Here is a 13,407-nt window from a genome sequence, read left to right on the forward strand (position 1 = left end):
TTTAAATCAATACATTAGAATTCTCTTAACCAAATCCTCTTGAACAATCTTGCCAGGCTAACTGATGCTTTCCACTTTTTCTATGACATTTGGGGAGATGCAATAAGTTATATTTACAGTCAGTTATATTATAATATACATGTTCTTAAAGGTCACCTCACTATGCATAATTGAGCATAGGGAAAAATAAGGTTGGGGCAAAACCATCAGAACATTTTCAGTGACACATACACAAAATTGACAGTAACTTAATAAAATAATATCACAGATTTACACACATTAACAGTTAAATGCATAATTATGATATAGTATTCCACCTTGGAAAAGCCCTAAAATTTGTTTGTATCAGAAGAGTTACAGTTTACTAGTTACTATGAAGACGTGATGGAAGGGTTATCTGAAATCAGAAGGAAAGTTGTAACACCAGGTATGAATGAACATGGCTTATAGCACATATGGTGAACTAAGGTAACTAGTAGATGCTTGATGCTTTGTGTGTATGTATGTGTGTGTGTTTGCTTTTGTGTATTCCTAGAAGGCTCTATTCAGCTGGGTGGAATTTTCTATAATCACCTAGTGATTTTTGCAGATGAAATTGATCTTGGCGAGGCAGCAACCATGAGTGGTGGCTTGAAGAGCCCAGCAATTGAACCTTGGTAGCCTGGATGAAAACCAGGAACCCTAGCCACTAGACCAGCAAGAGCTAGAGGCTAGAAGCAAATTTTCCCTGGCTCTTGCCCCCATTGAAAAATGCATTTCTCAAGGAGGCAAAAACTGTAAAAACAGGTACAAAGTTTATTATTAGAGACACAGCACAACAACAAGTGGGAGAGCACACAGAGAAACAGTTTGTTAAGACTGAAGCAAGGCAGAGATGCACACCCAGAGAGCAAGGGTGTGGGTGTCCTCCCTAATGAGGAGGAGCACAGGAAATGGGTGGTTAAATCATTTATATAGGGCAGTTCTTCTGGGTCTTTGTTTACCTTTGACCAATTATCTGGTTTCTTTTTCCACACCTGACCTGCCCAAGGACCCTCCCCAACATGCATGCGCAACTTTTTTCCAAGATGGATTCAAGCCCAGAGGCCTATGGGGGACCCTTGGCATCACATATTATGGGGTGGTGCTCCCTCCTTTTTGACCCCCCAACGAGCCTTTCTGCTACTGTGCATGTTTCCCTTGTCCCAAGGATGGGAAATATGTGACCTCTTGATCTTTTACTCCAACAGGGTTTAGCCTCTCTCTGCTCCTGCCATGACTGTTATGTTAAAGTGTCCTCAGGAGACAAAACCTGGCTGTTTACCCTGTTTCTGTTGTTATTTCTATTTTGAAGTACTAACAGGAGGCTGACTGTAAATGCCTAACCTGGAGTCCAGCTATCTCCTAAATCAGGAAATGCAAACAGGAGGCTAGTTCTAAGTGTCCAGCCTGAAGCCCATCTTTTTCTCACCCCAAAAAATGTAAACAGGAGGCCAGTTGTAAATGCCTAGCCTGGAGCCCATCTATCTCCTGACTCAAAGTCACACATAAGCAAAGGTGAAATTAGCCTGACGCTCAAAATATCCCAATATAGCAATCATGTTGGAGCAAATTCCTCTTTAAAAAAAGCATTGTATTAGAATGGACTGTATAAAGAAAATGCCTCATTCCTAAACATAATATAGTGTAATGTGTGTGAAAAAATTGTATTTATTGAAAATCTCTATGAAAATAAGAAGCTAAAAAAATGGTATCTATTTAGGTTAAAAATAAAAGGAAACAGGTTATATACACCCACCTATGCACTCAAATTTTTTCCTTTGTATTTTTGACTTATTTTTCCCTTTATAGATATCAAATTTTAAGTGCCACTTTTACACTATCAATGCAATTTATGCAAGGAAAAACAGGGAATTCTAATTAGAATGTCCATTTTCCAAGAAAAAAAGTTGGACCTATATCTTCCTCAAAATAGATGCATTTATGTTCTAGTTAATGTAAAATGATTCAAATATAAGTTTTTAATGACTTTCCCCTTTAAACATTTTTTGGGGATACTGATTAATACTTGTGGGCATCCATCATATTAAGTTAGATGGCTCAGTATTGTGTGGCAGAATTAACATTAGTTCTTTGTAGTAAACATCCCCTCCCCCCAATCTTAGTAACATATTTCAAGAGAATCTTATTTCTCCTTCACACCCCTTTCAAGAATGAGTTTGAACCACTATCCTTGGTGGTACTTCTCCAATTAGTGTATTTACATTTTCTGAAGTTAGATAACTGTGGCCTCTTCCATCTTATGATATTGTACATAGCCACCATGGTCGTTGAAGAATGGGAAGGGGAGTGTGGAATGGTAAATGATTTCATGGTCTAGAAATGCTATACTTTTTCCACTCTCATCCCATTAGTTAGAATTCAATCAAAAGATTCTCATCTAACCAAAATGGGGCTGGAAAATATCATACTTCCCTATGCCTAAACAATGTCTCTATCATAAGCTCCTAGATAATTTTATTACATTTTATTTTTTTGTATTTTCAAGCTTTGTCTTTGATACAAAGTTCCAAATCTTTCTAAAGAGAAGAATAGTAATTTTTTGGACAAATACTATCAATTTATCAATCCTTCAAATAGTTTCTCCAGTATGCAAATGTTCTTCCTGCACTGATTTATAGGATTCAGAAATGAGCTCTGCATTCTGTTTTAAAATAGTCACTAAGAATTAAGACAAGTAAGATAATTTAGTTGCCATTGTTCAGTTACAAAAATTGATATCTACATTTACCAGTAATTTTGTTCACAATGAACAGGAATGATTGTAGACTGTAATGCTTTTCTTTCATATGGTATAGTATTATTAATTGGTACGTTAACAAATTATCAAATAACAGTTCAACAACAATTACATATGCTGAACATGAGGGGAAAAAAATACTTGGGTAGCTAGTAGCCAAGGAAGTAATGTGGAACAGGGGTGGGAATGAGGGCAAGAGATTAAGTACAAGAAAGTGATTTATTGGCATGTAAAGTGAACTATTTGGGGGTGTTCCTAACCTCTTTCACCAATAATTTTGTTGATCCCTATGCCATTAACATCATTGTTTAATCATACTAATAACATTTAAGTCCAGTGCCTACTTGGCATATTTTTTTCTATTTTTATTTACTCAACAAAGAGTCTTTACTTACTATGTGCCAAGCATTGTTCTGAGACTTTTACAACTCTTTTACTCAACTAATTCTCATAAAATCCAATTAAGGATACATCATCATCATCTCTATTTTATAGGTAAGGGAAATATTGTAAGGTTGCATATTCAGAATTTAACCCCAGAATTTGACTCCAGAATTTGTCCTCTTAACTATCCTAATATGGTGGTGATTTTCATGTTTCTAGGCTATCCTCGTATCACTTTTATTACTTTGGAACTATAAAATATTTAATCTAATTTACAGAATTCTAATTGGATTTATATTTATAAATTGATTTGTGATTAATAAATTTTATGCTATTAACTACCCTCATTTTATTTTTTTGATTGTTTTTAATATTTAACTTCATTGAGCCATTCTTGCATTTATGGACCAGAAACTACTTAGTCAATTAGTATTAATTTTTTCATATAATGTATTATTATGTATTTATTATGTCAATTATTATGTTAAAATACAGTATCTTATTTTGTATTATAGTGTATTGTTTAATTTCTTAATATTTTTCTTTAATTTTTACATTTTTTACAATTTTTACAAAATATTTATTTAAAAAGATTAGTTATATGTTTCTTTCTTGACACTACCCTCCATAGATATTTTAAAAGAATTCTTTGCTGGCCTCATAAAAATAAGAAAGGCAAATTTCAATAATTTTCTGGATTTACAAAGTCAGAAATAAGTAAAAATATAAAAATAAATATAAAGAAAATACAGTTAGAAACTTTAAATATGATCCTCAAATGCCATCATTTGTTTTTAGGTTTAAAAAAAAGGTAGCTATCTATTAATAATAAATGTGATAATAAGACTATAATAGCATATATGTATATACCACTTAAAATATGCCAGTCTGTTTTAAGCACTTCCATAAACTAACTCATTTAATAATTACAAAAATCTTATTAAGTTGGTACCATAATTATCAATAATTAGCACTATTTTTCAGATAAAATATATGAAGGATTGCATAAAAGAAATAACATGTCTGAGTTAACAAAACTCAAAACTATTTACTCAAGGAAAATTATAATCTTTGCTTTCTATTTACCAAAATTTCTGTTTTGGCAGAATTTACCATTGCTTCCAGGATTTCTGATTTTTGCCATAGTGTTGCCTGAAAATAGTTTCAGAATTTTTGTTTCTTTGTTTGTTTCCAATATCTATGTGTGTTTTTTCTCCTTTTCCACATATTTTATTTAATCAGACTTCCAAAAGTTTTATCAATTTTACTGGCATTTATGACCAAAAAATATATGACTAAAGGATACAATTTAGAAAGACTATTTAAAAGTTAGAGATATCTATGCAACAAATATCATAGCAGAATTTTAAATATATTAACATCTATAGGATATATAAGAAACCAAATATAAACTAATTGTAGATTTTGAAACATGTCTACAGTCAAGAGAAATGAGATGGTCAAAAAACTGTGGATATAGGCAATCTAAATAGCAAGGTAAAAAATAAATCTTATAAATATATGTATTGAAATATGTAATCCTAATAAAAGAAAATATATATTCTTGGCAAGTAGCCATGGAAAGTCATGGAAATTTTCCATATATTGCAAAAGATAAAAGACCAATTCACTAAATTTACTAATTTAGAAAAAAAAATATGGACAGCATTCTCTGACTACCTTGGGTTAAAAACAAACACATACACATGCTCACACAAAAAAAGTCAAACAAAACAAAGCAATACCACAAAACGTCTATCAAATAACTCTTGGACAAAAATTAAAATTATAGAATTTTTCTAAAAAAATGACATTGAGAATATCATATATTTATATATGTATGAATACATAATTCAATACTTAAGGATTGATTTAAAGCCTTAAACACTTAAAAGCAATATGTATATTATATATATTAAATATATATTTATATGTATGTGTATATATGCATTATACATACATTATACATTATATACACATATGTTATGGATATTAGTGTATATATATATACACATTATACATATGTATGTCTGTGTGCATAGGTATATATATTTAGCTACTAGATTTAGCCATCAGATATAAAAGTTAAATGAAGTACAACAATATAAACAAAAAAAGGAAAGCAGATACCAATTTATTAGAACACAGTAAAAAGAGAATTCATAGGGAAAGCCAGACAATATTTTAAAACATTTAAAAACTAGAGAAAACCATCAACTCCTCTAATCAAGAAAAAGAACAGAAAGCTAACAATATTCAAAATAAGATGTAACTAGGAGAAAAGAACAATTAAAAAGGGGGCAATGGAAAACTACTAGAGCTAATCAATGAATTTGGTAAAGTAGCAGGATACAAAACTAATGCACAGAAATCTCTTGCATTTCTATACACTTATGATGAAAAATCTGAAAGAGAAATTAAGGAAACACTCCCATTTATCACTGCAACAAAAAGAATAAAATACCTAGGAATAAACCTACCTAAGGAGACAAAAGACCTGTATGCAGAAAACTATAAGACACTGATGAAAGAAATTAAAGATGATACAAACAGATGGAGAGATATACCATGTTCTTGGATTGGAAGAATCAACATTGTGAAAATGACTATACCACCCAAACCAACCTACAGATTCAATGCAATCCCTATCAAAATACCAATGGCATTTTTTACAGAATGAGAACAAAAAATTTCACAATTTGTATGGAAACACAAAAGAACCTGAATAGCCAAAGCAATCTTGAGAAAGTAAGACAGAGCTGGAGGAATCATGTTCCCTGACTTCAGACTATACTACAAAGCTACAGTAATCAAGACAGTATGGTACTGGCACAAGAACAGAAATATAGATCAATGGAACAGGATAGAAAGCTCAGAGATAAACCCATGCACACATGGTCACCTTATTTTTGATAAAGGAGGCAAGAATATACAATGAGAAAAGACAGCCTCTTCAATAAGTGGTGCTGGGGAAACTGGACAGCTACATGTAAAAGAATGAAATTAGAACACTCTCTAACACCATACACAAAAATAAACTCAAAATGGATTAAAGACCTAAGTGTAAGGCCAGACACTATCAAACTCTTAGAGGAAATCATAGGCAGAACACTCTATGACATAAATCACAGCAAGATCCTTTTTGACCCACCTCCTACAGAAATAGAAATAAAAACATAAACGTGGGACCTAATGAAACTCAAAAGCTTTTGCACAGCGAAGGAAACCATAAACAAGATGAAAAGACAACCCCCAGAATGGGACAAAATATTTGCAAATGAAGCAACTGACAAAGGGTTAATCTCCAAAATTTACAAGCAGCTCATGCAGCTCAATGTCAAAAAAACAAACAATACAATCCAAAAATGGGCAGAAGACCTAAATAGACATTTCTCCAAAGAAGATATACAGATTGCCAACAAACACATGAAAGGATGCTCAACATCACTAATCATTAGAGAAATGCAAATCAAAACTACAATGAGGTATCACCTCACACCGGTCAGAATGGCCATCACCAAAAAAATCTACAAACAATAAATGCTGGAGAGGGTGTGGAGGAAAGGGAACCCTCTTGCACTGTTGGTGGGAATGTAAATTGATACAGCCACTATGGAGAACAGTATGGAGGTTCCTTAAAAAACTAAAAATAGAACTACCATATGACCCAGCAATCCCACTACTGGGCATATACCCTGAGAAAACCATAGTTCAAAAAGAGTCATGTACCAAAATGTTCATTGCAGCTCTATTTACAATAGCCAGAACATGGAAGCAACCTAAGTGTCCATCGACAGATGAATGGATAAAGAAAATGTGACACATATATACAATGGAATATTACTCAGCCATAAAAAGAAACAAAATTGAGTTATTTGTAGTGAGGTGGATGGACCTAGAGTCTGTCATACAGAGTGAAATAAGTCAGAAAGAGAAAAACAAATACCATATGCTAACACATATATATGGAATCTAAAAAAAAAAAAAAAAAGTGGTTCTGAAGAACCTAGGGGCAGGACAGGAATAAAGATGCAGATGTAGAGAATGGACTTGAGGACACGGGGAGGGGGAAGGGCAAGCTGGGACGAAGTGAGAGAGTGGCATGGACATATATACACTACCAAATGTAAAATAGATAGCTAGTGGGAAGCAGCCACATAGCACAGGGAGATCAGCTCAGTGCTTTGAGACCACCTTGAGGGGTGGGATAGGGAGGGTGGGAGGGAGACGCAAGAGGGAGGAGATATGGGGATATGTGTACATGTATAGCTGATTCACTTTGTTATAAAGCAGAAACTAACACACCATTGTAAAGCAATTATACTCCAATGAAGGTGTTTAAAAAAAGGGGGGGGCAATGAATAATAAATAATGTGACTACTTTTTACCACATCTTAAAATAAATTTTGAGTCCTAAAAAATGTGTAATTTTCTTGAAAAATGCTGCATTAAAATTCACTGTAGAGGTACAAAGTCAAAAATATCTATCGCCATATGAAAAACAGAAAAAGTTCTCAAAGAATAACGCTCCAAAGAACCAGACCAGAATATTTCAGATAATTCTACTCAGATTATTAATGGCAGGTAATTCCGTTGCATTTACATTGTTTTTGAGAATGGTTAATGAAGGAAACCATATAAATTATATTTATTTAAAAGTTCAGTGCTGATCGGGATTGCATAAAAATGTAAAATAGTAACCAATTTCACATATTAATATGGATATAAAATACTAAAATTAAATACTCTACAACAGGATAAACTGCATTTAAAAACTGTCACACATAATAATCGAGACATGTATTTCATAATTTCAAAGGTTATCCATTACTAGAAAATCTATAAATGTAAATATTCAGATGAATCAGTAAAAGAATAAAAATTGCATAATCAACTTCAAAGACTTAGAAATGGTAATTTAATTTGTACCTCATAAGAAAACCAGAATTAACTCTAAAAACATCGAATATTTAAATGTAAAAAAATTTAAACTGAAAATGCCAGAGAATGAGCAAATGAAGTTTATTCTATGATAAAATTTTTTTAAAGTTTTAAAGCTATAATTTTTTAAAGTAGGAATTCACTAGTTTAAAGTGAAAACTTTTTAAGCTACCATTTTTTTAAAAATAAGAAATCTGATGATTATATAGTAATTAATGATTTTTCTTTAGTTTGTGCATATGTGTGTGTTATTCAAATAATACCAAGAATAATAAGTCACTTTAAGTACTGAAAGACTTTGAGGATTATTCTGTTTTGTAGAAAAAATATTCTGTGTTTCATACACAAATAACCTTATCAACAATCTTCTTTCTTGTGCCTTTGAGAATTTAGATTTCCTTTTTCAGTATTAAATTGGATTGCTTCATGAATGTAAAATGACAATGAACAGTCCTTTCAAAAGGAGAGCCAAAGGAAACTTGGTGAGTTGGCTCATCCAGATTCAAATTTCAATCTGGGAAATCACATCTCAGTGAGATTCTGTTTAATATTTTTCTCCCCAGTTTAAAAAAAAAGGTGACCCCTCAGGACTAAATAATATAATAAATATGGTTAAACTTATATGTTCGATCAATTATATCATGTAATTTTTTAAATGTTCACAATAGTAACATAATCATCTTGTGCAAGCATTTTCTATCTTCACTATTACTTTACAAGTGTGTCTTTCATTTATAGTACAGACATTTTCATTTCACTGAATACAAACATCTTTGTTATTCACAATAGTAAGAAATGCAAAAATACAGTAGACTTAAAAAAAAACAATGCCTGCCAACAATTCCTTAATGTCAAACCCTACCCACTTATTTGCATGTGTTTTGAATATACTTAAGAGAAATAACATACAGATATTTAGTACAACATTCTGCACTAAATGTTTTAAGTGTATTATTACTTAATATCTTTGTAATGGTCCTGCATGTTAGGCATAATTATCCCCATTTTGCAAATGATAAAAGTACGGCAAAGAACCAACCTTTCCCAAAGGCACACGCAAAAATTAAGCAAGAAGATTTGAGCCTAACCCTGTAATTTCAGGGTACACTGTAACGTGCAGCACAGTGGTATACTAAAAGTTCTATACCACTCAAAAGGAGATTTTTTTGAGAATAGATTATTTTCATTTGAATAACTCTCACAAGACAAATATTGAAGGAGAATTTTTCAAATATTTATTAGCTTTTATCTGTTGCTAATTTTTGTATAATACTGTACAATCAAAGAATATTTCTCTTTTGGATATACTTATTCAAAAGTAATGGTGCATTAAAAGACACACTTTGGCACAATAAATATTTTACAGTATTTGTTTCTTATGCCATGTCAATAAGGGGAAAATCAATTAAGAAAAATAATTAAGTATAGACTCAAATGTTTCAATTATTTCATTCTATGGTTGCCTTATCTCATCATAAAGCTCCTGTATGTAGTGAGAAAAGTTATAATTTCCACATTAAAAAATCATGTACATAAACAAACAAATTAAAAGTTTTAATAGAATTTATAGTGTTGACTAAGTTAAGCAGCTTTTCCAAAGTCAAATAAACATGGTAGATTACACATATTTTATTAGCTTTTACTATTTATTTGCTGTATCAATTCCAAAATGATTTTTCACAAATGATCTTATAATTTCATTAATTTTAATATTTCACTGTCATGCTAAATACAAGTTTGTTTGTTTCTAGAAATCATAAACTGTTTTAATAAGTATCACATAAATATACATTTTATTAAATTATAATTATGCTTCATAAATCCTAAATCAGTTTTCACAACTCTAATTGCATTTTCTTTTTCTTCAAGAACTTCTATGATTATTATACATCCTATAAAATGGTTCACTACTATTCCAAATCTTCCTTTGTGTTAAATGGACTTATTTATGTGTGTGCGTGTAAACACACATAAATATCTGTCTCTTTGTTTCCTGGTGTATATATGTTATTGACATGCTCTTACCTCTTTTTTTCTCCTTGGCTTGTTTTATTCCTACACATTCATTTTGTCCCCAGAAAGTTATCATTTTAGCAATGTGAAAAGATCTTCCTAACATAAATAGATCTTCAAGCCAAAAAAAAAAAGAGATGGAGAAAATGGAGAAGGTAGGTGAATGTCAGGAGAGTTTGGCATTCACAGACAGCTATGAAGATAATTCTATATCAAATATTAAAGAAAGGAGATATTCAATATTACATATTGAAAGAAGAAATCTGTAAAGCCTGCATGGAAATAAAATACCAGCAATACAATAAAAAAGGAACAAAAGTCTCCAGGAATGAAATGATTATGTGTAACAAGAGGTATATAAAGCATTTTCAAGGACTCTCACCTTCAAATAAAAGCAAGTGGAATATACTTTAGTGCCTCTCAAAACTATTTTCTACAACCAATATTTTTCAGAATAAAAGATGAGAAATTCAGCCTCCACTTCAACAATGTTTCTAAAGTGTAGAAAGGTAACGTGTTTTGCTAGAAAAGCCCACTTTTCTTTTATTGTGATGACAGTATTATTTCTATTTAGCAATATTAATGACCCTTAACTTTTCCTGGAAATGATCCTGTGTACATATTATCTTAATCTGCTCAGATGAGCAAAACAATCTTTGAAAATTTGTTGGTTCATTACTTAAACATTAAGTGTTTATATCTTGCTCTTTACACCTTCTTGTAATGTACTGTCTAGTATAGTGGTTACTGAATGTAGAAAAATTAGTGAGGAAGCAAAAATTTTCAAAATTTTCAGAATATATACATATGTCAAAGGTAACTTCCAAATCTCACTTGTCTAAGCATCTTCTAGCCAGTTAATATGTTATATGCTTGATTTTGAAAGTCAGTAATAAAACCAGTTGAATGTTTTGGGATTGAGAAAGGACCTTTTTTATTCTAATGCTGTTTGAACTCCCCTTAGCATATGATGTGGTTGAACATTCTCTCCTTGAAAAACTCTCTCTCTTTCCTTCACATCATTTCTTTCTGTTTTTCTCCTCTTTTTCTAGCTACCAGTTCTCAGTCTTGTATGATAATTACTATCCCTTCGTCTATCCTTGAAATCCAGAAGTTTTAGACAGTGCGGTCCAGTTGAACATTATGTAATGAAAGAAATGTTCTGTAATCTGCAATGTCCAATACAGCAGCCAATAGCCACATGTGGCTATCGAACATTTAACATGTGACTGGTGCATCTAAGGAAGTTATTTTTAAATTTTATTAATATTATTAAAAAAACCATATGTGGCTAGTGACTAATGTAATAAACAGCACGGTTTTAGAGGTAATGACTCAATCATTCCTATCTTTTCAAATAAGACACACTCCACAGGTCATCTACTTTATTCTCATTGCTTAAATAATTGTTTTTATGTTAATGAATTTCCAAACTATTATCTCAAAGTAAGATTTTGCCACAATTTTAGTAAATTACACCTCTATATATTTGTGGCCAAGCAAGAATCCAAGTTATGTTTCTTGACCCTGTAACACCCCCCATATCTTCTCATTCATAAATTTCTGTCTATTTCATCTCCAAAAAATTTTTAAGGCAGTCCAGTTCTCTCCATTGTCATCACTCCATTCAGGTCATAATAATCTACTATCTAAATGAGAGTAATTGTATCCTAACAAGCCTTTCTGATTCTAGTCTTAATTCCATAAAATCCATCTCAAGAATATAAGTGAGAATTAGCCATGTATTTCACAAATATGTTCACCAGATTCTTATACCTAAAACATCTCACTCATTCTTCATTGCTTTTAGAATATAACTTCCTGTATGATCTAATTTGTTCTTCCTTTTTCTCTCCAGAATTTAGTCACATCATTAAAGACCATCTGATACACATACTGATATCTTTTTGGTTATTAAAGCATAGCATACCATGGAATCTCACACATGGCTGCAACATAATTTGAAGGGCTCAGTGCAAAATGAAAGACTGCTGGTACGCTTGTTCAAAAAGCCAGTAAAGAGTGCCATTGATGGTATTAAGATACAAAAGATTTTCCATTCTTCTAAACCCTCACTCTCAACCCAACATAGTGTTTTTCATTTGCTATTTAATATCAAATTGCCTCATGCAAGGATCTCCCCATCTCATGATTCCCCTCCCTACCCACAAAGGAACACCCAAGAGACTGGAAACTCTGTGTCAGGACATGTACCTGAATCAGTGGTGGGCAACAGGCTCACTCCCACCAAGTAGCCTTGGGAAAGTGTATGGCACTGCTACCCCGTGATAGAGATGTCTTCCATCATGCTCTGCCCCAAGGCTGCAGGGGACTTGCCAATTCTGACCCTCCCTGCACCCTTGCCCAGATCCCCACCAAAGACTAAGTGTGGCAGACTTCACTGGATCAGGGCCAAGAAAGTGAAGCCAAGTGGGATACCTGGGGCTCCCGGGATAGGGGAACTACAGAGACTTTTTCCAAGGAGACAGAGAGGCAATGGGAGTTCAGTGCACATGCTCTATTGACTGATCAGACTTCTCTTGAAACATAAATTCGAAGATAAAATTATTAAGCATTTCAAGATGGTAATCACAGATCATTAAAACCCAAGTACACAGTCCCTCTAAGGACATATCCCTGAAGCCATCCCTGCTTTCAGAGTTGGGTCTTTGAACATGCTGTTCCCTCTGTCTAGAACACTTATCCTCTTCCTTCCTATAAACTTCAGTGCCCTTTGTAAACTTTGTTCTACTCATACTTTGGGTTTTGTAAATGTATAGTTTATCTATGGTGCCTTTTCCAACTAACCCTTTCAAAAGACTTGAAATCTCTATATTTCTGAAACAATTTGTGGTATTGATGTAGGTGAAGAGTATGGTTTCCAGGATCAGACTAAACTGCATTTAAATCGCAATACCCAGTACTGGTCTTGTGATGGCTTGCAAATTACTCAATCTTTCAGTGACACAATTCTGCATCTGCAGAATCTGAATCATAATTAGACATACATCATAGAAATTTATATGACTTATGAAATATTATATGGTAATGCTTAGAATATTGGCTGGCACAGAGTAACTCCTCAACAAATATAAACTAGCACTAACAATAATGAAGATATTATTGATTTCCTTTATTGATGTAACTTTTAACTCTGCATTGCAGTGTTCTGTATGGTCTTTAGTTTTTTAAAAATAAGAATTGTAAAAATGAAGGCAGGACTATTTTGTTCTCTACTATATACCAAGTATATAGCATATAATATATTTATTTAACAAAGTATTTGTTAA

This window comes from Balaenoptera musculus, chromosome 3 (assembly GCF_009873245.2).
Source record: "Balaenoptera musculus isolate JJ_BM4_2016_0621 chromosome 3, mBalMus1.pri.v3, whole genome shotgun sequence".
Classification (NCBI taxonomy): domain Eukaryota; kingdom Metazoa; phylum Chordata; class Mammalia; order Artiodactyla; family Balaenopteridae; genus Balaenoptera; species Balaenoptera musculus.